Source organism: Schistocerca serialis, chromosome 2, assembly GCF_023864345.2.
Source record: "Schistocerca serialis cubense isolate TAMUIC-IGC-003099 chromosome 2, iqSchSeri2.2, whole genome shotgun sequence".
Classification (NCBI taxonomy): Eukaryota; Metazoa; Arthropoda; class Insecta; order Orthoptera; family Acrididae; genus Schistocerca; species Schistocerca serialis.
The window spans coordinates 1,054,290,216-1,054,318,112 of record NC_064639.1 but is presented as its reverse complement, the minus strand read 5'-3'; the positions used below and the strand labels follow the sequence as shown (position 1 = coordinate 1,054,318,112).

General features: G+C 43.6%; 1 pseudogene; it reads left to right on the top strand.

The window, feature by feature from the left end:
* Positions 1-22,948: 22,948 nt before the first annotated feature.
* On the top strand, positions 22,949-23,114 carry LOC126458714 (U2 spliceosomal RNA; annotated as a pseudogene).
* The last annotated feature ends 4,783 nt before the right edge of the window (positions 23,115-27,897 follow it).

Genomic DNA, 27,897 nt, shown 5'->3' with positions numbered 1-27,897 from the left:
GTGTGGGGAGAGATGCGCAACCTTGTTTACGCAACTCCTGTTGCATCAGAAGAAGATCTGGTTGCCCGGATAGTAGCAGCAGCAGGATCAGTTCAGGCTACTCCTGGGGTTTTTGCCCGTGACAGACAGATCATGATCCGACGGTGTAACCTTTGTTTACGTGTCAATGGAGGCATTTTTGAAAATCTGCTGGAACTGGAATTGGGTTGTGTTAATGTGTTGTCTCTGTGTCATAAAAAAAAGGGAATGGTGTTTCTTGGTTTAATTAATTTGCCGCCAGAGAAATCTTCCTCTACCGGTTTAAATACTCTTCATAAGAAAAAATGACATTATGGAAAATATTTGTTTTGATGTCCCCTACAACCTCCCAGAGTTTGTCGGCTTAAATACTTTTCACCCTGTATTCATCAGAAATCCATGGCCGACCAGTGCTCTTCCCTTTCCATATGCAACCAACTTCAAGGATTCTGTATGCTAATCATAAATCTGCTTCTGCAGAGGCGGCTTCTTGCTGACTCGACAGTGGAACCTATGTTTCACTTGAATAATGGTTTGACTTCACGCAAATTCCAACACACAAAATGATTTCTCTTGTGGTGTAGTTGCGATGTTGCTACAAAGAAACAATAGCGCAGCTGTGTCAAAATTTTGAACTTTCCTCTATCCAGCGACATGCGGATTGTGTTTCTTTCTTTCACAGTTTGCATGAAACAAACAACTCAATCTGTTCCTTGTTTTGGAATCACCCGGTACCTGCCTGGCAAGTTGAGGCGTTCGGACAGGAGGATTAGTGGATCTTTCGTCGACATTTCTGGGTGCAGACTTCACCGTGCGTAGCTTACAGGACACCAGCCCCGATCACCTTTTCTCCCCCACATCCTCCCTTACCTCCCCCCTTCCCCTCACTCCACTGCAAAGCTCACCAGTTCTGATTTGATAGCAGGCTGAGTGGACCTGTGGCTGTTCTAGAGGGACTGGAGCGTGGAAGGGTCATCGCCTTTAGTCGGGATGCAACCTGGGAACTCCAGGCTTCAAATGGTTCAAATGGCTGTAAGCACTATCGAACTTAACATCTGAGATCATCAGTCCCCTAGACTTAGAACTACTTAAACCTAACTAACCTAAGAACATCACACACATCCATGCCCGAGGTAGGATTCGAACCTGCGACCGTAGCAGCAGGCGGTTCCGGACTGAAGCGTCTAGGACTGCTCGGCCACAGCGGCCGGCGGCGAACTCCAAGGCCAGAGTCCAGTGTTCTACCCACTGTACTACCACCTATGTATATGGCAGAAAAAAGAGAGAGACAGAGAGAAAGAAAGGTAAAAAGCAGGAAGTAACTGAAAAAACAAATCCTTCAATGTTTATGTGATCTTATTTTACCGCGATTCGACCTGGAAAGTTACCAGAGGTATGAGTATCCAGCGATAACAGTGAACATTAAACGTGGGTTGAGGATGCATTCGAGAAACGTCCCTGGGTGTCACTGTGACGTGTACCACGCATACATTCGAGGAAGCCTCAGCTGCTCGCAGACGTCAGTGGCTTCACGACCCAAGGAATGTGTTCAGGCGGCAAGTGAGTCACGACCACGCAGCCGCAGGTACACACCGCGCCTTCACACTACAAAGCTTCGCCTCTGACCTTCCACAAATATTTCTACTGCGGTGCAAGCACCTCAACGTAGTATGTGAACTCTACCGCTAAGCTAAGCTAAGTCCTCCATCCATTTACCTTGCAGAAAAATGTTTCTCTGGGCACTTCTGTATATGTATAGTGAAATAAAGGGATCACTTAAAAAACTGATACATACTACAGATGCTAATAAAAGTTCCTCCTCCTCTTCTTTTTCCTCTTCTCCGTCCCTCGGACATGTGGACATATTACTAAATGAAAGTGCCGCCACCGCGTTTGTCCGTAGGTATGTGAAGGCTAATCTCAGGAAGTACTGTACGGATGTTGATACGGCTTTTTTGATACTGCTTGTCTCTAATACACAGATTCACAAGGAAGGTTTTGTGTTAGTAGAAGAGCCAACACCGTGTTACTAGTGGAGGCCGAAATGCACGCGTTTCAGCTCACTCAGGCTGGCGTGAAGAGGGAAGAACTATACTGACGTGAGGTCTGGAACATGACAAGAAATGAGAATTCAGAAAGCGGACATAATTAGTTTGATACTTAACTTTAATCCATTAATGATGAACGTCGCTCTTGACGGTACATGATTCACAATATTATCAGTTCATAATACATTCTTGAAGATAGTTCTTATAGTAACTGAATAGGGCGCCTTGCTAGGTCGTAGCAAATGACGTAGCTGAAGGCTATGCTAAACTGTCGTCTCTGCAAACGAGAGCGTATGTAGACAGTGAACCATCGCTAGCAAAGTCGGCTGTACAACTGGAGCGAGTGCTATGGAGTCTCTCTAGACTAGACCTGCCGTGTGGCGGCGCTCGGTCTGCAACCACTTTTAGTGGCGACACGCGGGTCCGACGTATACTAAGGGACCGCGGCCGATTTAAAGGCTACCACCTAGCAAGTGTGGTATCTGGCGGTGACACCACGGAAGGTTTGTGTACATAATTTGAACATTTTTGGGCAAACTGGCTAAAATATGATAAGTCCCCCACTTCGTTTTGGAGTCTATATGTGAAGACTAATCTCAAAAACTACTGTAGGGCTTTTGGTATGGTTTTCACTTACACATGAATTGATCCACGAGGAAGTTTTTACTAGATAATCATTTATCGCTAGGCGAGACAAGTCGTCCGCATGTAGACAGTTAAGCGGTGAAGTGTTAAGGACTGAAGTGCAGTGCCATGGTTTCGCTCATTCCTGACGTCACGCCAGCAGTGCATGATGTCCGGCACCATAAAGACATAATGGAGGTAAGTAGTGTCAGGTCCCTCCCAGGGTTCGGTGTTAGGTCATATACTCTTTTCACTGCATTTAAATGATGTGTCATAAGTTTTGTTCTGCTGCGAATAACACTTGTATGCTGATGACCTCCATTTGTATCTAAGTGCAAAACCAATGACCCTCAAGACAGGTATCGAGAATCTCAATAACGACCTGTGTGGATTATCGAAATGGCAAACAGGAAACGTGGTACCCATGCGGTACTGGTTCGTCACTCTAGGCTCATTGGCCGAAATATCGGGAAACCCTACAATCTTTAACCATAAATGGGACACAAATATAAACTTCTCTCCAGAAAAGAGTCTAGGAGGAATAGCAGATGAAAAACTAAGTTGTACTGAGGACGTAACTGCGATGTGCAAAAAGGCATCAACATCTCTCCATGCCCTACAAAAATAAAAAAAGCTCTTCCCTCTTGATCTGAAAAAGAAACTTGTACAAATACTTAGCCTTACTGATTACAGCGATATTACCCTGCAACATCTTTCTCAGGAAAGCTCAAGGCGCCTACAACTGGTTATGAATGCTTGTGTTCGTTGTATCTGTGATGTTCGACTCTTTGACAGCCGGCCGTGTGGCCGAGCGGTTCTAGACGCTTCAGTCCGGAACCGCGCTGCTGCTGCGGTCGCAGGTTCGAATACTGCCTCGGGCATGGATGTGAGTGATGTCCTCAGGTTAGTTAGGTTTAAGAGATTCTAAGTCTAGGGTTCTGATGACCTCAGATGTTAAGTCCTATAGTGCGTAGAGCCATTTGAACCATTTTGACTCTTTGACCATATTTCACCAAAACACGTACAGCTATCCTGGGTGCGTGCAGACAAGCGAAGAGATTTCCATATCCTCTGTCCTCTCCACAGTCTCATCAACGAATAATGCCCCTCATATCTCTACCTTAACGCTTTTATGTGAACAACGTGACAGAAACACCGGTTCCCATCAGAGAAAACTCCTTCCTGTCCCACCCCATCGTCTAGAAATTTTCCTCTACGTCCTACTCAGTAGCAGGAACCTGACTCTGGAATAGCCTTCCACATTCTACGAGGGTTGCCCGGAAAGTAATGCACAGCATTTTTTTTCTCAGCTGAAAACAATGCTATGAATGTTTTACAGCGCTCCAAGTTCCCGTCACTTCCGACAGATAGCGTAGCAGCAGGTCAGTTTCAAAATGGCGTCTGTAGGTGTTGTACGTGACAAGCAACGAGCCGTCACTGAATGTCTCACTGCAGAGAAAGAAACTGCTTGTGCAAAGTCTATGGAACATCTGCTGTCGTCAGAAGTACAGTTGGTCGCTGGGCGTTGAGGGTGACGTCATCAGAAGGCGGTTCGGCGGAGCTCCACTATTTGCAGCGGTCGGGGAGACCATCCACGGCTGTCATACCTGAGCTGATGTTGTCGTTCGCAAGAACAGACGCATTTGTGGAAGATATTTTGAGGACAATGAGGAGGCGACTCACACAGTGAAGCACTGGTTCCGCTGCCAGGACAAGAATTGGTACCGAGAGGGCATACACGCCCCTGTTTCGAGCTAGACCAAGGATACAGAACGGGATGGAGATTACGTGGAAAAATAGGGTGTGCAGATAGAACACCATTCTTTCGTGTGCGTAATCCTCATCATGTTCAATAAAGAATTGTTGAAGAAACAGTGCAGTCCATTGTTTCTGGACAACTCTCGTATTAGAGAACTGAATAACATCTGCAGCTTCAGAAGACAGTTAAGACGTATCTACTAAAGCAACAATAAGGATTGCTACTGTCCCTGTACTTACTTGTTACCCTCGTACGTCCTTCTTGCCAACCAGGTCTTCCTCATTTCCAGGTATTCCTGGCTGATGCAGTCTCGTTAAATTTTTTTCCCCAGAACTAACTACATCATAACATATATGTATATCTCGCACATCGATAAATTCTTTTTATACCTGCCACTATCATTATTGGTATTAATGTCCTTATTATCGCTATTATCACTATTAGTGGCAGCAGCTGCTGTGCTACAAGAAATGCCAGCATTAACTTCATTACTTCATAGTATTATTTTCTCACATTGCCACTTCAAACATTCAAATCATATTAATACTATTTATCATATTAAAATTGTTATTTCTTCGGAAAAGATGATGTAAAAAGGTATGATATGTGTGCAACCCCAGTCGAATGTAAGAGATAAGGTTAAATAAACAAATAAGAAAATAAATGAACAAAGACAGTTACGGCTAATGTTGCACACCTTAGGCGGTCGTTCGAGTTTCCTTTCCCCTCCAGGCTGATAGTTTAAAACTGCTTCTGGAAGTCTGATACCGTATATCTGTCGTAAGTAGCTTACTCTTTACCTTGGTGGCAGAAGGGAGACGTGATAAAATTTCTACCCTAGCTCTCAAAAGAGGATTTTTTATATTTAGGTGGGATTTAAATAACGTGCAAAACACAGAATTAAATTTTCGCCCAATACATTGCCGAATCACTTTTTAGAATACAGGTGGCAGCAACTGAGACAACGACCCAAAAATATGGCGACCGTGTGAGTACTTCGAGGTGCGATTTCCGCTAAGCCATAAAGGGCAATGTGACAAACTTATGACGTACGCAAGTAATTTTCGACATTTATAGCTGCCTAATTATGCAGTGATTTCACAGTCGAAATTACATCACGTAACACCGTAAGCTGCCGTTCAATGTCTACTTTATTGTGCGACCGGTTGTGGTCAAAGACCATTATACGGCACAGACTTTTGCTGACAATAAGAGTTACACAAACTCATAAAAAAAAGGCGGTCGCACGATAAAGAATAAATTAAACAGCGCCTTAATATGTTACATGATGACATTTCCACTTACTTTTAAGGGCTTCTTCACTCTTCAGCAGTTGCCATGTATTCCTATTCGTCAGTTCACGTTCATGGCAGTCTTCCATTTCTCATCATTCCAATTACTCCCTTCCTTCAAGTTTATCTCAGCCGTCCACGCTTCGTCCTTCACGGCGGCTACCATCCAAGGATTGCTTTTGACCATCGTCCTTCTTCATTCGCCGTACGTGGCCATACCATTGAAAAGCTCTATTCTCAGTTGCTCTATATCATTTATCTCCCTAATTCCCACATTTATTCTCATCTTCGTTCTGCATGCGCTGGCTGCTCGCCTTATTCCATGTATTTCTACTGTCTGAAGTCTATTTCTCTGCTGCTCCCCAAGGGTCCTTTATTCTGCACCAGATGTTAATATTCTTTCCATTACTGTTTGCAGAATTCTCTTTTTTGTTTGTTTTGATGTTACTCGGCACCACAGAACTCCGTTTAGCATTTTAATTGTCTCTCTCGCCTGCTGGACCCTTCGTTCAACATCTACTTCACAGATTCTCGAGGAATGGATAATCGATCCTATTACCTAAACTGTTGTACTCCTTTAATAATTCCATGCGGCTGTCCCATTTCCCTTCCATCTCCTCCCATTATGACATATTCTGTTTTGCTCATATTCTAAGCCCGCCTCAGTCAAATGATTCCATTAAAATCTTCTCCTATCTGCTTTGTGCTATCAGTACTTAATCATCCGCAGATGAGTAGAAACCATCATGTTGGAAAGGAGTTCCCGTATTTCCGCATGACTGATTCCACCACTCTAATACATACTGCATATATATTTTAAACAGGAACGGCAACATATTCCATCCCTGTCTAAGTCATTTAGATTTTTGGCATGTATCACCTATCTTTCTTCCTACTTTAACTACTACGAGCGGCTGGTGGCATATTCCTCGAATTAGGGATATTTATTGTGCTTCTCCACCTACATACTCCATCACTTGCAATAGTGTGTTAATGGGTACAGAATCATGCGGTTTTATAAATCCATAAATAGTAGGTGTACTTTCTGATCCTTAGAGTACACCTTTCGCTTATTTGTCTAAGGCTAAAAATATGATACATACAAGATTGACCAGCAGTAAATCCTGCTTGCTCGCATTTTTCCCTCTCAATCTCCACCTTGTTTTTCAGTACTGCGCTAAAAAGCCTGCTGTCAAATACCATAACAGTAATTCCGCTATAATTATTTGGGTGCTTTTGTTTCCTTTTTTATATAGAGATAGCTGATATGTATGATACACACAACTCTCACGGCATTTCCTCTCCCTCCACAATCTGACTGAACACTGTACGTATATGGAAGTCTATGCGTTTTCTGCGGCATTGGAAAGAGCTTTCGAGGAGGACATCGACGTAACTTGAGAGGAACTTGATAAAAAGTTAACAAGATAATGACACCGAAAACCACTGTCCCGCCTTCAGAAAAACAGGTTTCCCGAATGTCGACCCTTCTACACCAAATACAAACAGGCACATGACTCAAGTACGGTTCGTGTGTTTCACGTTATTACAATCATATCAAATGCTCACCTTGAGCAATGGCACATGCTATAAAGCGATTTCGGACAGACAATATAGCATGTTGGAGTTTATCTCAAACTTTCGCAGCAGAGGCCAATGTCACTTCATATCTCATGTCTTCGGGATTCGTCGGTGTTTCTTTGTAGACCTCTTCTTTTAATTTTCCCAACAGATAAAAGTCCCGATGTGTTATTTCTGGATAGCGCGCAGACCAATTGTGTTGTGAGAACGACCGATCCATCGATCTCCAAATGTTTTGTTAAGAAGTTCTGCAATTATCTGTAGGCAATGGGCGGTGCATCCATCATGTCGCTGCAACACGGACTGCCTTCCAGTAACTTTGACAGCCTTCTGTTTTAGAAACTGCAGGTACTTGTGGCTGTTTAGAGATTCACCAACAAATTAAGGATCAATGATGCTACTATTGAAAAGCCCACAACACCCGACACGTTGACGGACCAATATCGTCGTTCTCACAGCCAACGTGGATTTTAGCTGACCAATAGAGCATGTAACAAAGAATGATTTGTAAATAATATTATTCGTAAACAACAAACGGAACACCGAGTCACTTTGCAGCTTTAGTATACAACATGGGGAGGAATGTAACGGATTTTGAAAGTGGTTGCCGTGGAGCTATTGATGGAGAGGAATGTACAAAGAATGAAATGTCTTGTGACATGGACAATCGGACAGTTATCCCGCTGGAAGATGCCACTACAGTTGGGGAAAAAATCGGGCAGTAATATACCAAATTACAATGAAATGAATACCCTTAGCTGCATTCAGGCGTTGATATAAGTCAACGAGGACAGCTGAAAATGTGTACCCTGACCGGTACTCGAACCCGGGATCTCTTGCTTATATGGTAGACACTCTATCCATCTGAGCCACCGAGGACACAGAAGAGAGTGCGACTGCAGGGACTGATCTCTGACACGCCTCCCGTGAGACCCATATTCGCAACTTATTGCCCCGCATTATATTCATAGTGCCCCTGCCCATCACACTCATTACTCGCGGCTTTACTGCCGATTCCCGTAAGAGTTTGGGCCTTGTTTGTGCATCCGCACAGAAGAAGATAGTCAAATGACCGGTGAGCCTTAACTATATATATATTATTGCCATGAATGAAAAACAGCCCACAGTTGCACTAATTATGTTTGTTCTAAACACCGACCATGGTTTCCACTATAATAATATAGCCTTCTTCAGAAGTCATAAGCTTTTGAAAATGAAAAATGTCTTACCGCAGCGGATATGCCCGAAAGAACAGATACCATTTTCGTATATATATATATATATATATATATATATATATATATATATATATATATACTCCTGGAAATTGAAATAAGAACACCGTGAATTCATTGTCCCAGGAAGGGGAAACTTTATTGACACATTCCTGGGGTCAGATACATCACATGATCACACTGACAGAACCACAGGCACATAGACACAGGCAACAGAGCATGCACAATGTCGGCACTAGTACAGTGTATATCCACCTTTCGCAGCAATGCAGGCTGCTATTCTCCCATGGAGACGATCGTAGAGATGCTGGATGTAATCCTGTGGAACGGCTTGCCATGCCATTTCCACCTGGCGCCTCAGTTGGACCAGCGTTCGTGCTGGACGTGCAGACCGCGTGAGACGACGCTTCATCCAGTCCCAAACATGCTCAATGGGGGACAGATCCGGAGATCTTGCTGGCCAGGGTAGTTGACTTACACCTTCTAGAGCACGTTGGGTGGCACGGGATACATGCGGACGTGCATTGTCCTGTTGGAACAGCAAGTTCCCTTGCCGGTCTAGGAATGGTAGAACGATGGGTTCGATGACGGTTTGGATGTACCGTGCACTATTCAGTCTCCCCTCGACGATCACCAGTGGTGTACGGCCAGTGTAGGAGATCGCTCCCCACACCATGATGCCGGGTGTTGGCCCTGTGTGCCTCAGTCGTATGCAGTCCTGATTGTGGCGCTCACCTGCACGGCGCCAAACACGCATACGACCATCATTGGCACCAAGGCAGAAGCGACTCTCATCGCTGAAGACGACACGTCTCCATTCGTCCCTCCATTCACGCCTGTCGCGACACCACTGGAGGCGGGCTGCACGATGTTGGGGCGTGAGCGGAAGACGGCCTAACGGTGTGCGGGACCGTAGCCCAGCTTCATGGAGACGGTTGCGAATGGTCCTCGCCGATACCCCAGGAGCAACAGTGTCCCTAATTTGCTGGGAAGTGGCGGTGCGGTCCCCTACGGCACTGCGTAGGATCCTACGGTCTTGGCGTGCATCCGTGCGTCGCTGCGGTCCGGTCCCAGGTCGACGGGCACGTGCACCTTCCGCCGACCACTGGCGACAACATCGATGTACTGTGGAGACCTCACGCCCCACGTGTTGAGCAATTCGGCGGTACGTCCAGCCGGCCTCCCGCATGCCCACTATACGCCCTCGCTCAAAGTCCGTCGACTGCACATACGGTTCACGTCCACGCTGTCGCGGCATGCTACCAGTGTTAAAGACTGCGATGGAGCTCCGTATGCCATGGCAAACTGGCTGACACTGACGGCGGCGGTGCACAAATGCTGCGCAGCTAGCGCCATTCGACGGCCAACACCGCGGTTCCTGGTGTGTCCGCTGTGCCGTGCGTGTGATCATTGCTTGTACAGCCCTCTCGCAGTGTCCGGAGCAAGTATGGTGGGTCTGACACACCGGTGTCAATGTGTTCTTTTTTCCATTTCCAGGAGTGTATATAAGGCTCACCGGTCATTTGACCATCTTCTTCTGTGCGGATGCACAAACAGTGCCCTAACTCTGACGGGAATCGGCAGTAAAGCCGCGAGTAAAGAGTATGATGGGCAGGGGCACTATGAATATAGTGCGGGACAGTAAGTTGCGAATGTGGGTCTCACAGGAGGCGTGTCAGAGATAAGTCCCTGCAGTCGCAGTCTCCTCTGCGTCCTCGGTGACTTAGCGGGCACGGTAGCTCAGCGTGTTCGGTCAGAGGGTTAGCTGCCCTCTGTAATAAAAAAACTGAATTAATGGATCAATGACGAGCTGAAACGCGTGTCTTGTGACGTCCACCCCTAGCAGATGAAGCGAACGAAAACGAACAAAATGAGATTAAAAAAAAAAAAAAAAGGAAGATGGATAGAGCATCTGCCACGTAAGCAGGAGATCCCGGGTTCGAGCCCCGGTGGGGACACACATTTTCACTGTCCCCGTTGGCTTGTATCAACGTCTGTCTGCAGCTAAGGATATTCATTTCGTTGTAATTTCATTCTAACGAGCTGCATGGTCACCGATGGTATGTGTTCTTTTGGACATGTTCGAAACCACAGATACCATCTTCATATATAAATAATATACGAGGTCTGGCTATAACATAACGGAGCTATTGGTCTAAAAGATTTTATTTCAGATACATACATATATGCTTATTGCCATCCTCAATAAATTCCCTCCCTGTATCTCTGCAACGGTCCATTAGAATTTTCCATTGCGGAAATAGTGCTGGAAGTTCTCTTCTGTGAGTTCCTTGACGACCCATGCCGCATTTCCTTTTATTGCTTCAAAGAAATGAAATGTTGTTCCTTTTAATTCAGATTTGGCCTCAGACTATAGATAAAGGACACACGCTGCTAGGTGCGACGTATGAGGTGGGTGGTCTAACAGAGGGCTGCTGTGCTTCACTGGGAACCTCTTAACAAGAATGCAGTGAGGGCTGGCGCGTTGTCTTGGCGGAGGCCTTGTTCTTCCACAATCCCGATACGTTTTTTCTTATTTTCTCACGGAGTTGGGCAAGAAATAATGCTGATTAATAGTTTAATCTTTAGGAACCCAGTGAAGATAAACAGTTCCCTGAATCTCGAAAAAGAAAAAAAAAAAAAAAAGTTCACCAACAATTTCACTATCGATTTGAATCTTGATTTGCTCAATTTTGATTCCCTACCAGAGTCTGTTTCTTTTTGTTCTCCCTAAATTTGGGGCCTTCCCGTCATGAACTGGCATTTAGTTTCTGGATCATAAGTGGAAAACCAAGATTCGTCTCAGGTTTTCACTTAGGTTCAATTCAGTGGTATTCAAAGAGTCAGAACAAACATTTTCACGAGCTTCTTTTTATTCGGTCGTGAGAATTTTCAGCACGTTTCACACACACTTTTCTAATGTGAAATTCCTTATGAAAAATTTGCCTTACCCATACCTTGTCAATTCCTGCACTTTCAGAAATCGATCGAATACGCAACCGACGGTCAGATCCAATCAGATTGCCTACTTTTTCGGTATTTTCATCCAGTTTTGATGTTGAAAAGCGTCCCGGGCGTGAGTCATCTTCAACATCTTCTCGGCATTCTTGGAAACTCTCGAACCACTTAAAAACTCGCTTACGTGATAAACGGTCTTCATCACACACTTCTTTTAATAACAGATAGACTTCCGTAGCAGTTTTTACAAGTTTCATATGAAACTTCACAATTCGTTGCTCTATTATTACTTGTCATTTTTCCGGTAAAGCAAAATAACATCCTTTACACAGGCAAGGGCCGTGGCCATACTGCTTTGTCTGTTCACTAGGGTCCCACTGAAAGACCTGATTGCGGGAAAATTTGACAGTTCTCTGTTGGACCTGTTCAGGCATACACTGACATCCACGTATATCCTGTATGGGAACCTATATTATGAGCAAACTGAAGGTGTAGCTATGGGCAGCCCACTGTCTTCTGTGGTAGCCAATATATTTATGGAAAGATTTGAGGAGAGGGCATTAGAGACAGCCAGATATAAACCCACATGCTTCTTCAGGTAAGTGGACGACACCTTCGTGACCTGGGCTCATAAGAAGGATACGCTCAATGAGTTCCTTGACCATCTTAATTCCTGCCACCCAAGTATCAAGTTCACCATACAACTGGAGAAGAATGCGCAGCTGCCGTTTCTAGATTTACTAGTTAGAAGGAAAGCAGGTGGATCAATTGGTCACAGTGTGTATCGAAATCCCACACACACTGATTTATACCTGCAGGCCAGCAGCTGTCACCAACCTGTGCAGAAGAATGGGGTTCTTAGGACATTGGTCCATAGAGCACGTATCTTGACAGACCAAGAGAGTCTACCAACGGAAAAAGAGCATCTTAAAACAGTGTTCTGCAAAAATGGATAGACTACCAAACAAACTGAGATGGCACTCCAACCAGTCACTACACTACAGGTTCCAGAAGCATAGGAAGATGAAGCAAAGAAGGTGACGTATCTGCCATATGCTGATTCTATTTCTGCCAGAATCAGTAGGATCCTCCATAAACACAACATCAAGCGTCTTTTCTGTCCATCCAGTAAGATCGGGGGAGTGGTGGGAAATATTAAAGACGATCTCGGGTTACGCAACCCGGCATTTACAATATACCTTGTCAATGTGGCATTCCTACATTGGCAAAAAGGACAAGAACAGTGGATATAATGTGCAAGGAACATCAAAGGCGTACCCGATTTAGACAGGTGACGAAATAAACCATGAATTATGATGAAACCTAGATTCTAACACAGACACCCAGATTTTGGGACAGTGTTATAAGGGAATCGATTGAGATAAAAGTAATTGACAATCTCATGAACTGCGACATGGGGTACCAGCTAAGCAGAGCCTGGGATTCTGCTCTGCAATTGTTAAATGAGCAATGGGGACAACTGCAGCACTCAATGAATAGAGGAACTGAAGGCGTGGATATAGAAAACGAGCCCCAGACAGAGTGCCAAGCTCCCCAGACCGAAGATGGAACGTCCAGGAGCGGGCCCGACGGGCGCGGACCGCAGAGGGAACACCCAGAACTGCAACAGACCGAAAGCGGAACGGCGACACCCCAGAAGATCGCAATGAGCGAGAGAAGACCTCAGGGAGAACGCCTGACAACCCAGACAGAGCTCCAAACGCACCAGGCCGAAGATGGAACACCCAGGAGCGGGTCTGGTGGTCGCGGACCGCAGAGGGAACGCCCGGAACTGCAGCGGACGGAAAACGGAACGGGAGCGCTCCAGCAGGTAGCAACGAGCGGGCGCGGACCGCAGAGGGAACGCCTGCAACCGCCAGTGGAGGAGGAATGCCACAGACATAAATACTGGACCAAGTCCACTTGAGGAGCAGTCGTAGGTGGCACCTGATGAAGGTTACGAGCTACGTTACGAAATATCGTGCAAGAACGACGCTGATATCCAGCAGAATACCCAATAACCCAAGATGTCAGGGATGATAACTGTGGTTCACGAGCCAATTCGTGACGAGCAAGCAGAGAAACACATATGACCACCTGCTGATTTTTGTGATTTTGGCTGAGAACATGTGATACCCATACACCTGGTTTCTGAACTTTACCCATCGCACGCAAGTGTCGCAATATGGTGGAATGATCACAGTTCATCACATTTTCCAATTCTAGAATACACTGACAAGCATCGTTGTGGATTAGTGCGTTCAAACGATCTTCATCAAACCCAGAAGGTCTTCTTGAACGTCAAAAGTCAATAATGTCAAAACTATCTTCCTTGAAACGAGAATGTCCAATGGTATTATCCCCATACACAGCGAAAATGTTTTTGGCTGCCTCCACTGCTGTCACCCCTCTACTGAACTCAAACAAAAGAATATGTCGGAAATGTTACGATTTCTCCACCTGGCACTGCATTTTCTAACGTTCACAGCTCCACTATCTGTCTCTAAACGACAAAATGGGAACATATAAACTCAAATAACAACAGTGAACTACAAATATAAAATGGCAATCGACAAATAACCTGTAGCAACAGCAATACCAAAACGAAAAAAAGGAAAAAAGACTCTCCAATCTCGTGTATTGGGGAAGTACTTATTTTTTAATCTCCCCGCTAATTTTATGTCGGTTTAGTTGCCCTGAGACAGGTTGCAGCAGCAGGAGAGTGTTCCAAAACGATGTGTTGTGCTCGTCAAGATGCGGATCAGAAATATATCACCGAATTCGTCACTGTTGAGCAAATAGGAAGTTGACTGCGACAATTTTCTGAAAACCATTATCACCGGAGATGAGACGTGGTGTCGCCACTGCGAGCCGTAATCTGAAAGTGCATGGAGTGGCGAGATGTTGTTCTCCATCAAATAAGATGTTCATGTCACAACCATCTGCATGTCAAAATGATGTTCACAGTCTTTAGTATAAGCATTGTGTGGTTCTTTTGGATACCTTGCAGCCTGAATTAAGTGTCAATGCACTGACTAGGTTGAAAACACGAATTGCCGATTCAGTCCACAGAAGACAACAGTCTTCCACTTGGAAAACGATAATGAGAGGTTTGTGATGCGGCAGGGCTTTACAGCTGTCAAATAACCGTGAAACTTCATTGTACATGGTCATCAGCTGTTTCTTTTTATGCTCAATGCGTTGAGGGTAAAAATAAACAGCTGATGGTTAATACAATGAAGTTTCACGATAATTAGAGCACACCACAGCCGTTTAGGACCGAACAACTGGTCTCCAAATTTGGCTCAACTACCCTACGACATCCACCGTAATGTTCTGATTTAGCACTTTCAGACGCCAATCTTTTTGGGACTACGAAAGATGGAGCACATGGCCAACATTTTTCACGTTGAGATGCTGTCCTGAAAGCCTCAACTAATTCAGATTTTTATGAGTGCACCGAGAAGCCTCTCGTTCGTCGTTAGCAAAAGCGCATAGCGAATGATGGTGAGTATACGGGAAAATAAAGATATGTAGCTGTGATGTTGCTCTGTGTAACTTGTAACTGTGTTTTCTGTATCTGTTGTTCCTATGAAAACAAATAGGATGTATCAGTTTCGAAATTATTTTCATATAATCACAGGCATGGAACTAAACAGTGAATAAAAACGACTTGTAGGACTTGAAACGCTGTTTCCGGTAGGACAAGTAATATTTTTCACCGAAGACATTTGCGACAATGTAGCTTTGAAACTCGGTGAGGCACAGATGCTTTTCACAATAGTTGGCGGTTCGCCTTGTACGCTTTTCAAATAAAGCTCGCCCACAGCATTACCCTGTCTCCGGGTTTAATCCTCGGTTTTGCTGTCTGCTGAGGTCAAGACAATCGCAGGCAGCAGCCTTAATGGCTGTTTTTGTGGCTAACGAGAATGTTGCTTACGTGTGCAAGGGCCGGCTGACGTAACAAGCTGCGACCTACGCCTGTTTACTGCGTCACATGTCATTTGTAGAATTACACAGCAGAATAACGATTGTCAGGGCAATCTATCAGCATTAGCTTAAGTCCAATGTAAAAGAGATTGCTCCAGAGTTTTATTCAATCTGCTTAACTTTGCCGAGCACAACGACAGATTTAAGATTTTGATAGCTTTTCCCTTCCTGAAACAAACTGATCGTCCACCAGCACACCTTCAGTTTTTCTTTCGATTCGTATATCTTTTATTCTGATCAGTAGTTTGTTACCATCACTTGAGTCACTAACAGCCCGATAGTTTTCACATTTATCAAAATGGCTCTAAGCACTATGGGACTTGACGTCTGAGGTCATCAGTCCCCTAGACTTAGAAGTACTTAAACCTAACCTAAGGACATCACACACACCCATGCTCGAGGCAGGATCCGAACCTGCGACCGCAGCAGCAGCGCGATCCGGACTGAAGCGCCTAGAACCGCTCGGTCACAGTGGCTGGCTGACATTTACCCGCAGGTGGTTTCTTCAGTAACGTAGTGATAATACTATACTGCCTCACCAACACAGTTAGACCGCAATAGACCGATGATGCTGTATTGCAACATATCACCCCGGACTACAAGTCCTTTAAAATAAAAAGTAAAAAATAAAAAATCCAGTAGTGTCACCCGTTCTATAGATTTTGAACACGTAATCAAGTATTCTTCTAGTTCCTGCAGCTCCAACAAGTTTCAGCATCTCAGAAGGTATATCATTCAAAACACGTTTTATACCCAAGATCGCTTGAAGTTGTGTTTATTGCTCGCGACCGGTTTCGACAATTGCAACTAACATCTACTGATCTTCAAAATATTTTTGTTTTAAAACGCGTTCCGTTACGAGTTTATCACTAGTAGCATGTAGTCACTATGGTGGAGAATACACAGCACATTATGCACAGATTTGTAAAAACTAAAACCCTACACAGAAAAAAGCACCTCTTCCAAATGGGAATGTTCATATACACGTGGCACTTTCCCGAGACTTGTTAGTTCTTATAGAGCGCGATATACAGCAAAAATGTTTACGTTTAAATGACATGTTGTATACAACATGCATAAATCTCATCGAAGTACAGAATTGCACCCTATACAAGGTGCTTTTCATCCGTATGTGGTTTCAATTTCGACAAACATATGTATAACGTGCTGTGTATTCTCCACCATGATGACGGCATGGCATGAGTGATAAACATAATGGAACACGTTCTGTAACCAAAAAAATTTGTAAGGTAAGAAGGTGACGGTTCCAACTGTCGAAACCGGTCGTCAATAACAAAAATTAATTAATACCAACTTGGCTGTAAAAAGTTCTTACAAGTTAAATAAAGATCGCTCCTTCCATTTTCTAAACGTCAGAAACTTTAATCAAGTATACTGATTTGTTTGAGCTTTGATTTGTTTGAGCTGTGTTATTTCAGTGCTCTGCCAAACTCTTTTTGTATTACTGATTACTTATATCTTCTATATCAACTTGTCTTTTACTACACTTCGGAACAATTCCACTCCATCGTACAGACCTTGGATGTGTTCCTACCATACCTCTGCTCTATTCTCTGCATTTAATAGAGGTTTTTCCACCTTCATGTTAACACATTTACATTTTACTTTTCGTTGGGTCTGTCTCTATGAGGCGTAATTTTAACCAACAATCACAGCTTTCTCAATATCGTTACATATTTTCTCATCTATTCTGATTTAGCATGTCAGCATTTCATGTCAATTTCTTCTTATATCCACATACTGGAGTATTTTCCTATTCGTCTATGACTTCTTCGCATTTGCTTTCGCTTCATCTACTGCGTCCGTATGTGCGTATTTTTCACTTACTGTCTACTAAACTACTCAGATAATTCCCACGTCGTTTCATCTTGTTTAAAACTCCGTTCCATCGTATACTGTTTTTCCCATACTCCCTCAGATTTTTATCTGCTGACCAGCGTTACTAGATTGTGTTACGATAAGGAACTACGTCTGGACGTGGATTTGCTTTGCAGCCCATAATCTGATTTTTGAATTATGTAATCCAGTTGACATCTCGCTGCGTCCCTTAGTCTTTTCGAAGTTTACCTTGCTGTTATGGAAGAAGGTGTTACTACAACCAATTGGAACTTATGGAAGGTCTAGAAACCTCTCTCCCTCTCATTTCTTTCCTCTAGCCCATATTCTCCCACCTTGTACTCCTTGTCCTTGCAACCACCTGTCCTTCCTGGTATTCGTGCCACGACAAGTTGCTACCGTCTTCAGGGCAAAAGGTGATCCTCAGAAGGAGATCCTACTTGTGGGGGGTCTGTTTATTTCAGTAGCTGATGACTGTATTTCCTAACTACAGTTCTGCTCAGTTTTTCCTTTGGAAAATTTCAAATATTATGCATCTTATATTTACTTGAAATCCGTCAGCATTTATGGCTGCTGGCTAATTTGTAATCACCTGTTGATACCTTTTATTTATCAGAAAAATCGGCAAACGTAAGCCTATTTAGCCGCTGGCGATCACCTGATGCTGTGTTGGGTCATGGTGCCGCTCTTCTGTCCACTGCTGTTCCGCACAGATTCTAGAGGTAACCATTACACTCCGCCACCCCAGTCTCCTCTCCAATCATCGAAAGTATTTCAGAAATTATTAAAGCTGTTTAAAAATATTGTTGTTGTTGTTGTGATCTTCAGTCCTGAGACTGGTTTGATGCAGCTCTCCATGCTACTCTATCCTGTGCAAGCTTCTTCATCTCCCAGTACCTACTGCAACCTACATCCTTCTGGATCTGCTTAGTGTATTCATCTCTTGGTCTCCCTCTACGATTTTTACCCTCCACGCTGCCCTCCAATACTAAACTGGTGATCCCTTGATGCCTCAGAACATGTCCTACCAACCGATCCCTTCTTCTAGTCAAGTTGTGCCACAAACTTCTCTTCTCCCCAATCCTATTCAATACTTCCTCATTAGTTATGTGATCTACCCATCTAATCTTCAGCATTCTTCTGTAGCAGCACATTTCGAAAGCTTCTATTCTCTTCTTGTCCAAACTATTTATCGTCCATGTTTCACTTACATACAAGGCTACACTCCATACAAATACTTTCAGAAACGACTTCCTGACACTTAAACCTATACTCGATGTTAACAAATTTCTCTTCTTCAGAAATGCTTTCCTTGCCATTGCCAGTCTACATTTTATATTCTCTCTACTTCGACCATCATCAGTTATTTTGCTCCCCAAATAGCAAAACTCCTTTACTACTTTAAGCCTCTCATTTCCTAATCTAATTCCCTCAGCATCACCCGATTTAATTCGACTACATTCCATTATCCTTGTTTTGCTTTTGTTGATTAAAAATATTAATAAGTGTAAAAAAATATGTTCCAGCCCTCTTCTTCAGTATCTATCAAATCCCATACCTCATACATACCTACTCTCTGATATTAAAGCCAATTGTCACCCATCTACTGCTACGTAACATGATCAAAATATCCTAGACAGTACATGCAATAAATATGGGAACAAAAAGTAAAAGATACATTATCAAATACTTACCTTTGCTCATGACCTAGCAATAATTCGCAGGACTATCACTCCGGCTATCTACGCTGAGATCGTTGTCAAAACTGAGCTCCGTATTTCTTACGAAAAGACACAGTAGATTGATTCAAAACACTTAGACCGCAGCTTCGTCGCTACGCATAACTTCCTCAATAATTTTCAACTGTTCAACTACTTAGTTCAATTTATAGGCAACACTGACAATTACGAGGCGTACACATCATCTGGAGTATGTAGAATATTTGCAACAGGAAGACCCTTTCCACCAAAGTAAAAATACGAAACAACCAAACAGTTCTCACCTCAGGAGCACCCCACGTAGTTGTTATTTTATCAATAACGAGGAATTTCACTATCATCGAGAAAATGGAACGACAGATATTGCGGAAAACATTCGCGCCGAAAATCTAAGATGGTATATGGATCTGCAAAAGTTCAGAGGAATTGTATTCACTGATAGAACGACTTCATAGCACGGAAATGACTTCTGAAAATTTTATGGACATACAACACGGATGAACGAGTCATGCTTAATTAGTAGCTTCTTTAATGTCATAAACGGGCCCTTGAAAACCAAAGTATGATACCTAGCTGATACCAGAAAAGGTACGAAGGAAGTCAAGGAAGTTGACCAACTGACATCTTCAAGGGCGCAATACAGACAGAAGGTCGGCTCTCGTAAGTTCACATTCAAACAACTAACAGAAAGGAGTCTCAAACTGGTTGGACGCTACTGGTGTGATGTCGTGCCCATAGTGACAAGACGAAAAAGTTCTGCGAGAAAAATAAAAAGGTGGCTTGACGTGCTCTTTAACGGGCCTGACGAGGTAATAGTATCACGCGTTTCATAAAGTAAAATACAGGTTACTTGTTTTGATGTAAGAGGCAGAGTTTGCTGATGATATCGAAATATAAGTAGATAAAACTTCTACCAAATACTTCGCATTATTGATGTGGATGGTAAATGATTTTATAAATACCGGAGAGCAGATGTGGATGAGGAGTGGGAGGGATTTGATAAATACTGAAGATATGTGGAGGAAATATGGGTTCGTTCTAAGGGAAAGATGATGGGCATTTTATGCAAGGGACTAAGGAAAAAATGGCCAGAACCGTGTATGACTGCACAGCCTTAATTATGTGTATAGATAGTTCATCCACTCCGGGAATCTATTTTTGATCATTTTTGTCTGTTATCGACATTGTACCGGCAAGATATAGGCCCATCCCAGTGATTCCAAGAATGTTTCAGTTTCATTAACGTAAATGTGGCACAAAGTCATGCAGGAGGCAGGTGACCATTGTTATAACAATCAGCAGATCCCCATTCAGGCTGGCTGGGTTGCAGTCATCAGGCAAGAAATGACTTTATTGCTCGCATGACGCGTTTCAAAATTTACCCATCATCAGATATCCAAGACTGATTACTGCACGTAGATATGGCGTTTAAGCTGTATGTCAAACGCCGTATCTACGTGCAGTAGTCGCTCCTGCATATTTGGTGATGGATAAATTCCAAAACGCGCCGTATGAGCAATGACGTCATTTCTTGCCTGATGTTTGACATTTACCATTGCAACCCAGTCCGCCTCAATGCAGAACTACCGATTGTTTTAATTTGAATGCTGACCTCTGATTACAACTGAGAAAAGAAATATTTTACTTGTGATATAATTACAAATTAACAGTTTTCGGACTTTTTCTTTTGGTTGTACTTTGAAACTTTCCTTTTTTTTAAAACTTTCGTGTTTCTAGGCCAACAGGAATACCTTATAAGTTTTGATGAGAGATTTGCGAGTATCAGAATACGTGGCATAAATGACCGTATCGTTTATCTGAACTGAATCAGAAGCTTCAAATTTTTACATCGCCAAGGGACTGTAGACCACAGTATGTGACACAAATGTCTACTTGGTGGTCGATCCATTACTGAGAAAAAGGGTTTTTATCAGTCGGACAAACAGGCAAGCAGACAAACGGACAACAAAATCACCCTATAAGGCTTCCGTTTTTGTCGATAGAGGCATAGAACCGTAAAAGTGAATACGACGGTTCGGAAGAGGGCCGTGACCAAGTTCTTGGAAATGAAATGAGAAGAGTGGGAAAGAGAAGAACCAAGGTGTGGAAACGAAAAATAACACCCCCTTAAATCGGTAAGAATGGCTACGTGTCTAGGTTCACTTCATGGTCAGGTGGAGGTAATGAATAAAGTTTTGCTGGGACAGGACACGTAGAACGTCTATGACTAAGGTTGCGGAGACGTGCTCTTATTAAGGTAGAGGAGCAGCAGGACTACATTCCTGACAGAAAATGACAGAGTATCCGGTGTCAGGTTTGAGAAAAATAAAGAAAATCGATAATTCTTCAATATGGGAGACTATATGGGCAGTTTGTATGGGAGGTGATAAATCGATTCATGGATTTGTAGTTGTGGAATGTAGTGTAAGTATCCTGTTTATAAGTTTGTATGTTGGCAGCGCGATAGACTGCATTAATAACTCTGACAGCGCTGTGCGCCCTCTCTGTAAGAGACTCTGTGTGGCTGGTGGGACTCACAGAGGTGAATAGCTAGCAGTGATGGAGGTTGGATGTTAATAGTTAGCAGTGATGAAGGTTGGAGGTCTGAAGTGTTAGCGCAAGCGGACGATGTGGACGTATGTCCGTCATGGAAATGTAATATTGTTGACGATTGTATAATTTTTGGAACTGGATGTCACGGACGATATATATATATATATATAACTGCATGCCACATTATTAAGGTGAAATTTGCTAAATACATTGTTTGCTCTGCAACCAAATCTTTCCTTTGCTAACCACATGCCTATTAGTAGTTACAGCCTACGGTAGTTAGAATCTTTTATTTAGCTAGCTGTATTGGTGCTTGCTGTATATCGCTGTAGTTCGTGTAATGAAGATTTTCTGTGAGGTAAGTGTCTTATGAAATGTTTAGGTTATTGTTAGGATTTCTTGTAATTCAGGGCCATTCCTTTGTGTTAATTATTTGAGCAGTCAGACTGCATTTGAGTTGTATTTGTGAGGAATAATTCTGTAGGTCAGAAATGAAATGATAAAGACAAGCAAAGAGACAGTACTTCAGTTTCGCTCAGCACTTTCAGATTTAAATTTAGAAGCTTCACCTTGTCAATTATTTCAGCTTAAGTAAGAATCTAATTCAGAAGTTTCGCCTTAGCCGAGGATACCTCACTGGAATCTTCTGATTTTTCTCGTAGCTTGAATAATTAGTGCGTGATTAGAAATTAGTCATTGTTTACTGCTAGCACGTAATAGAATATCCTTTGTAGTTGTGGTTCCTTGTTGTTGCACTGTATTGTAATGAACAAAGCAGTTGTGGCACGCATGTGAATTAGCACCAAGTATCTCGCAGTCGCCTTTGCTACTATTTGGATATTTATTATTTTCAGTGCTACTTTGGTGTGTTTTCTTATTTTTGCTTTTCAAATTGAGTTTTTTCTGTGTGATGTGAAATAGTGCGATGAACATGGCGTGTAAAAAACGTAAATATAGGATGCTAAGCAAACTGAGAAATGATATCGACGATGAGTGTAGCTTGTTAGCACCATCTAGTAACAAATTGACAAATGTTCAAGACAGTAATTTGGTAATTGTACATAATAGGGACATGGACCAAAAGGTGTAGTATCTGTTCTTATCAGTCCGCAGCTCGTGGTCGTGCGGTAGCGTTCTCGCTTCCCGCGCCTGGGTTCCCGGGTTCGATTCACGGCGGGGTCAGGGATTTTCTCTGCCTCGTGATGACTGGGTGTTGTGTGCTGTCCTTAGGTTAGTTAGGTTTAACTAGTTCTAAGTTCTAGGGGACTGATGTCCATAGATGTTAAGTCCCATAGTGCTCAGAGCCATTTGAACCATTTTTTTTTTTTTTGTTCTTATCAGCTTAATATCTGATACGTCCTGCATCGCAGGACCAGAATATTAAACTCATTTTTGGCTCATGACGGAGTGCTAGGGGCTTGCTCCACCTCTGTCGCGGGTTGGCCCGGCATTGCAGTACCGCCGGGATCGGCCCACCTAAAATTAATTAAAACACAGCCTGAAATGGGTTAATATTCTGCAGTGATCAGATATTCCGCTGGTAGCAAAACTTGTTGTAGTTTTCGATGTGCCCAGTAGTTAGCTGCTTACACACCACCATTTCTTTTAATTAATTTAAGATTATCGTAAGTATTTTTTTTTCTTGCGTTTGGACTGACCGCTCTTACAGCCGTTTTATAAAAAAAATAAAAATAAAAAAAGCAGTAAATAACGGTGTAGAAATGGAAACAATCAGTGAACAGAGAAGTATTGTCGATCGATCGACCGGTATCTGTTCGCCTCAGGAATGCGAAATAACAGAACAAAATCTTTCAAATACCGTAGATTCAGGTTTTGCGTCATTACACTTTCCTCAATTTTAAGTCAAGGCACATTCTCTGCTTTTCAATATAAGAATATTGCCGGTGCAAATGCACTGCCGAAAAGCGCAGGGAACATGTTTCAGTCACCAATACACTGCTTTTGGAATTAATGCAACAAATGAAACAATTAGTTCTAAATTAGAAACAAATACAGCAACAAATGGAAGAAAATCAGAAACTAATAGACCAAAAGCTAGACACAATGGAACAATGTCAGCAACGAATACTGCAATGGCTCCTAAAATTTAACACAATTAAACAACCACTTGAACAAACACGTCAAGATTTAACCGCTGAGACATCCGAAATCGAATCGAAGTATCAAAAAGATTCTGAAGATGTAAAAACACAAGTTTGTGAACATTTGCAGCCTATCTTTTCGCGACATAAAGACACATTAGAGAATCATGAAGCTGACATAAAAGAACTGCAGATTACTGTTCACGAAAATCACGACACCTTGCAGGCTAACGTTGACATTGTTGCACTGTTGCATTTACAGATACGGTCACACAACTTGTAAAAAATCAGGAAAAACTTAAGGAAACAGTAGATACGATTGACACAAAAGTCATACGGCAATAATACATGGTATTTCGGAGATCTTGAAAGGAGTCGGCAGGGTGCACCGAAATTTGAGATGGAACCGCCGACACGACGGAAGGATGACCGATTTGCGACTCGGTATTATGATGACTTTCATTATGAGATCTTCATCACAACACGTAATTTCAGAACATTCATGAATTCTAGTAATGATATACATCCATATGCTTCGCTTTATCAATTTTCTTATTGCTTTCCTCCTAATTGGTCCTTAAAGTACAAAAGAAAAATTAACAAAAGATTACACCGCATTTCTCATGTAAAACTGGTTATTGAGAAATGCTCTGCTTTGTGACTTAATCTTTGCTACCAAATTTGTCTCATTTAGAAACTTAACATGCAACGATGTTTTGAAGTTAGGTATCTAATCAAGAACCTATGGAACATATTAAGACAGTAATTTTACGAGTTCAATTTTATAGGGAACAGGCGATACAGTCTCATTGTATGTACATGTTGCTTGTTAGTTGCATGATTACGTCACGACCATAAAGTCCACACTCTTTGAACACATACTGCTAATGAAATTTTACTGCAACATTTTGATTTACTTAAAAAATGTTGTATTTAAAGTACTTTCTGAGAGGTCAAAGACGACACAGTATTTGGTTATTTTGACAGCTACACGATTATACTACGACGCTATTTATGCGTGATACAATTTCATTATTGCTTTTACGCTGTCTCTGTTTTATGACGGGACAGTTTTTCTGCTTTCTTTTGGAAAGTAAAACATATTTTAGTAGTGACTTTTGTGGCATGGCTAAAGTGAGAGTTATTTTCGAAACACAACAATACCTTACAGTACAGTGCTTTCAAGGTCATGGCTATGCACGTACTAACTACGACATCTATACGAACAGCACTTTACTTTTGTATATGACAAAGGTAAGTACGTCGGTACATTGGTTGTTGTGCGGAGTGACATATCACGGTGCACAAAGTGGCGATCTGATGGCAGGGTGTGGGTATGGCGAATGCCGGGTGGGATCTGCCAGCGTGTGCAGTGCCAACTTCGGAGGCGGTGGTATTATGGTGTGGTCGTATTTTTTATCGAGGGAACTTGCACCCCTTGTTGTTTTGCGTGGCATTATCACAGCACAGCCCTCCATTGACGTTGTAAGCACCTTGCTTCCCACTGTTGAGGAGCAATTCGGGGATGGCGATTGCATCTTTCAACACGATCCAGAACCTGTTCATAATGCTCGGCCTGTGGCGCAGTTGTTACACGGCAATAACATCCCTGTAATGGACTGGCCTGCACAGAGTCCTGATCTGAATCCTACACTCCTGGAAATTGAAATAAGAACACCGTGAATTCATTGTCCCAGGCAGGGAAACTTTATTGACACATTCCTGGGGTCAGATACATCACATGATCACACTGACAGAACCACAGGCACATAGACACGGGCAACAGAGCATGCACAATGTCGGCACTAGTACAGTGTATATCCACCTTTCGCAGCAATGCAGGCTGCTATTCTCCCATGGAGACGATCGTAGAGATGCTGGATGTAGTCCTGTGGAACGGCTTGCCATGCCATTTCCACTTGGCGCCTCAGTTGGACCAGCGTTCGCGCTGGACGTGCAGACCGCGTGAGACGACGCTTCATCCAGTCCCAAACATGCTCAATGGGGGACAGATCCGGAGATCTTGCTGGCCAGGGTAGTTGACTTACACCTTCTAGAGCACGTTGGGTGGCACGGGATACATGCGGACGTGCATTGTCCTGTTGGAACAGCAAGTTTCCTTGCCGGTCTAGGAATGGTAGAACGATGGGTTCGATGACGGTTTGGATGTACCGTGCACTATTCAGTGTCCCCTCGACGATCACCAGTGGTGTACGGCCAGTGTAGGAGATCGCTCCCCACACCATGATGCCGGGTGTTGGCCCTGTGTGCCTCGGTCGTATGCAGTCCTGATTGTGGCGCTCACCTGCACGGCGCCAAACACGCATACGACCATCATTGGCACCAAGGCAGAAGCGACTCTCATCGCTGAAGACGACACGTCTCCATTCGTCCCTCCATTCACGCCTGTCGCGACACCACTGGAGGCGGGCTGCACGATGTTGGGGCGTGAGCGGAAGACGGCCTAACGGTGTGCGGGACCGTAGCCCAGCTTCATGGAGACGGTTGCGAATGGTTCTCGCCGATACCCCAGGAGCAACAGTGTCCCTAATTTGCTGGGAAGTGGCGGTGCGGTCCCCTACGGCACTGCGTAGGATCCTACGGTCTTGGCGTGCATCCGTGCGTCGCTGCGGTCCGGTCCCAGGCCGACGGGCACGTGCACCTTCCGCCGACCACTGGCGACAACATCGATGTACTGTGGAGACCTCACGCCCCACGTGTTGAGCAATTCGGCGGTACGTCCACCCGGCCTCCCGCATGCCCACTATACGCCTTCGCTCAAAGTCCGTCAACTGCAAATACGGTTCACATCCACGCTGTCGCGGCATGCTACCAGTGTTAAAGACTGCGATGGAGCTCCGTATGCCACGGCAAACTGGCTGACACTGACGGCGGCGGTGCACAAATGCTGCGGAGCTAGCGCCATTCGACGGCCAACACCGCGGTTCCTGGTGTGTCCGCTGTGCCGTGCGTGTGATCATTGCTTGTACAGCCCTCTCGCAGTGTCCGGAGCAAGTATGGTGGGTCTGACACACCGGTGTCAATGTGTTCTTTTTTCCATTTCCAGGAGTGTAGTATACATGAGCAGACACATCTGTGCACATCTGTGCATTGGAAACATTTAGATAAGGTTAATTAACATTCGTCTCTGAATATCGGACGAATCGTTACCTTCTGTGTATTACTTCTTGTTTGGTCGTATACAAAACATACTGCCACACAGCCAGCGGACAGTGTATGCTATGACTCGCACGCAGCAAAACAAACATGCTATGACCTGCCTATGGCGCTATCACTGCGTTTATACAGGTGTTGGACAAAAATGTGGAAATACCGTGAGAAATGTATGTCTGAATTTAACTTCAGGTGCTAGCTAAACCTGCAGGTTGCCCTGTTGTATTTGACCACGAACGGCACCTGTGCAGTGTCTTAAATAAGTTTGTCGGTTGCGGTCAGAAGACTGTTCTGTGTAGTTGTATTGGTATCCGTATGGCGGGTGTTGTGTCAAGAGGCATCGCATCGAAAATTCACGTCGCAAAAATGGAAAGCAGAAAAACATCATCCGCTAAGTCACGACGCGGGCGAAAGCTTGTGTTTAGTTATCGTGACAGATGGTAGTTGAAGAGGACTGTGACGAAGAATAAGCCAACAACAGCTGATACATCGCTGCAGAACTAAATATCGCACTCACGAACCGTGTAAGCACCAAAACAACACGAAGCGAGCCCCATAAGCAGGGTCAAGCGTTTTGGATAGCCCTTGGACCAGGAAGCATATCTATACCCAACAGAAGGATCAACTTAACCATAACTATTCTACAGTACAGTACAGGGTCAAAGTTAGAACATTACAGACTTCCGTCAACTTAGCAAATGGGGAAAATTAGTTGGTTCTGTTAGCATTAGACGAGGTCTACTTTGCGCCTTAAGAGGCTTCTGGAAGTACAGTTTTGTTCATGGACGGTTCCTGAGAAAACACGAAAAGGGTAGTTTTGGATATCAAATCCGGGCCACAGATTCAAGACGGCTAAGCACAGAAAATGGCTGAAATTTTTACGATACATTCCTTGAAAAATTTTTTTGTTATCTTTATCAGTTTTTAGATACAGAGGTTCAAAGTTACCCTACTCGCACACGTAAAATATACACGTGAAATCTTAATT